This window comes from Protobothrops mucrosquamatus, unplaced genomic scaffold, assembly GCF_001527695.2.
Source record: "Protobothrops mucrosquamatus isolate PMUCROS unplaced genomic scaffold, P.Mucros_1.0 scaffold56, whole genome shotgun sequence".
In the NCBI taxonomy this organism is placed as follows: Eukaryota; Metazoa; Chordata; class Lepidosauria; order Squamata; family Viperidae; genus Protobothrops; species Protobothrops mucrosquamatus.
In genome coordinates this window covers 1,005,783-1,008,821 of record NW_015386436.1, presented here as the reverse complement: position 1 = coordinate 1,008,821, position 3,039 = coordinate 1,005,783, and positions in this window count along the sequence as shown.

The window sequence follows — 3,039 nt, the reverse complement described above, 5'->3', positions numbered from 1 at the left end:
CTCCTATGAATAGTGGTTACAAGAACATGGTTTGTTTAGCTCAAGGATAAAAGAGGAGATAGGAGAGCCGTCTCCCAGGGATGTCCCAAGAAGAAGGTGTGGGTATGTTCTCCATAGGGGTGGGACAAGAACCAAGAGGTGGAAGCTTTATCGAGGGAGGGCCCAACTTGAACTGTGGAGAATATTTCCTGTCAGAGCTACAAAGTAATGGACAGCCTGCCTCCTGCTGCTGAGGGAGGTTTTTAAGAAAAGACTGCGTAGCCATTTGTCCAGAATGGTAGATAGAGCCAGGGGTAGGCAACCTTGGCTCTTTTATGATTTCTGGGCTCCAACTCCCAGGATTCCTGAGTCAGCATAGCTGGTTCAGGAATTCTGGGTATTGAAGTCCACAAGTCATCGAAGAGCCAAGGTTGCCTCCCCCTGGACTAGACAATCTCCAAGGTCCCTGACAATTCTTATCCCAAAGGTGCTTTTTTCCTTGGAAGAAAAACGGTCCAGTTGCCTTTTGAAAAAAAGCACCTTTGAGACAACTATGACCGGGAATCTCCATAGACATTGATGCCAATTATGATGATTCCTAGAAGGGCCCCCTCTTCGCACACATGCCCAGTGGCCAGGCATGCAGGAGCTGAATGCCAGAGGTGGGAAAAGCAAATGTTTTCTGATGCTGCCTCTGGCTATGGGAAGCAACCCCAGGCAGGGCTGGGCAAAGGGTCAAAGGCTCCCCAGCCGAGGGCAGTGGGAAAGAGAGCCCCATTGCAAAGGTGTGACTTTCACCACTCAGCGCCTTAATTGTCGTCACTCCAACCTTGGGAAGTGTGCAGGCAGCAATTCACACAGAACCGAGAGCTGCTAATGCTCTGGCTGGCCTTTCTGGGAGCCCCTCCCAGGTTGCCCCCCCAGGCCCAGGCCAGGTGGACTATGATGGATCCAGCCACCCCTCCCTCTCTCTCACCCAGCAGCCGAAAACACAACGTGCCATGCTGAGGAAACAGGCCCTTCTCAGTGGAGACCCTCTGGGAGGGGGCTCTCTCCCCTGGCACGCCGACCCCCAGAAACCTTTGCCCCTCCTTTCGCCGAGGGCGCGTGTCTTCTTGGCACTGCCTTCCCAAGCCTTCATAGTTGGATTCTCCAGCAGTTCATCCTCCTCATCAAGCCTTTTTTCATTAACTCAGGGGAGGAGTCGTCTTCGGTTAGCCGAACGCCCACCGGAGACAAGAACATGTGGATTGAATGTGCTTTCCTTTCTTAATTCTTTCTCCTTTCCGCTTGTATATTGCCTTGCTTGGCCTCTCAAAGAGATTTTCTCCTTCATCTCTGTCCCCCGTGTGAGAAAGGCTCCCAAAACGAGTTCAGTGGAAGCACCACAAATGTCTTCCCCCCAGAAGGTCTGGGTCAGAGAGGGAGCCTTGCCTGTCTCTGGTCTCCTCCCAGATTCACCGAGAGCTAGCTGCCCCCCAAGAAGAAAAAAGAGGGCCAGGGCACCCTCTGACTCCTGCCCTCTCCACCCCTCTGGCAATTGCTTTTCTCCACTTGCTTCCTCATCCGGGGAAAAGATGAGCTCCCATTTTCTCTCCCAGAATAAAACTCCAGGTCTTGGGAATGCAAGGGTAGCCTCTCGGTCTCCACACTCCCACCAAAATCCAAGGGGCAGAATGATCTCCTCCAGTCTTGCCCGCCCCCCAGGGCAGGCCCAGGCATCCTTCTGCTCTAAAGAAAACTGGCAGTTTGCCTCCTTGCACCCCACTCTCCTTGCTCTTCTCCCTGCGGTTCCAGGTGCAGAACCCGGAAGGACGGCTGTCGCAAGCACTTGTCCCAGCCCAGCTCTTCCTTAGTCCTGAAGGGCTTGATTGGTGAAATAGGGCCTGAGTGGCGATTTCAGAAGCTGCATTTCGCTTCTGCCCCCATCTCAGGGGCCCCAATCCCTGGGAGCTCTTCTGGGAAACGTTTTGGAGGGGCGGATTTCCCAGGGCCGGGTGTAAAAAAAGCCCTGCCCTTGTCTAAACACTGAGCGTCCCGTGTGAAGACTCATCTCAAGTCTGCAGTTAATGAGACAGGCAGGTGTAAAGAGAGGGCTGGCGGGGGGGGGGGCAGCAGCCTCCGGGCAGGCCAGTGGGGTGTTCCTGCTTCCATGGGCTGGGGAAGGGGAGCACCAGCCTCGTGGCCCCCCGAGGGCAGGCAAGTCCTCCTGAGATTCTCCTGCTGAGACCATCCGCCCTCGCTGGACCTCATCTCACCACCATCGCACCACAGAGCCAGTGGCCCCTTCAAAGCCCCAGAGCTCCCCCCAAAAGCCTAACTGCCCCCCCAACCCTTCATCACCAGAGCCTGGGTGGGGTGAGATTTCAATGGAGTGAGGCTTCTTCAGAGTGGGGCGTCTCACACACTCCACAGAGGGATCCAAGCCTCTGATCCCCCAGAGGACAATCACTGCCGGGGGGGCCATGGGGCTCTTTGGCTGATTGAGATCCTCGGCTGCTCGTGGGCAGAGGGGGACAGGCTAACCCTGGCCGAACTCCCCGCAATCCCAGGCATTCCTCCGCAGCCCGATCCAGTTTTTACCCACACCCTTTCCAGGCGGTCCCCGAAGTGTGCGTGTGTGTGTGGGGGGGGGTGTGTGAGCCAAAGGCAGGAGAGCCTCCGGGTGTGCTGGAAATTCCAGGCCGGCCCCTCCGTTGGGGTCGGGAGAGCAAGGGGGCTGCCAGGGCCCTGCAGGCAACGCGCCCCGGCCTGGCAAAGCCCCCCGCAGAGCTCCCCAGGGCGACCAACCTCGGGTGCCCCGGCCAGGCCGAGCGGGGGCAGCTGCCTATGCCGCCCCCCCCAAGCCGAAGCCCCCCCGCAGGACCCTCCGCCTGGCCGCGCCTTCCCATCGCCGGCTGGGAGCGCCCGGCCGCCCCCTCCCCGCTGTGAAGAAGTGCGAAGGCCCGGCCGAGGTGCCAACTTCACACCCGGCCGGCATAAAGCTCTCCCCGCGCGGCCCGTCCCACACAAGCGCCCACCATGGCCCGCCGCCCCCGCCACGGCTGCCCCTCTCCGGAC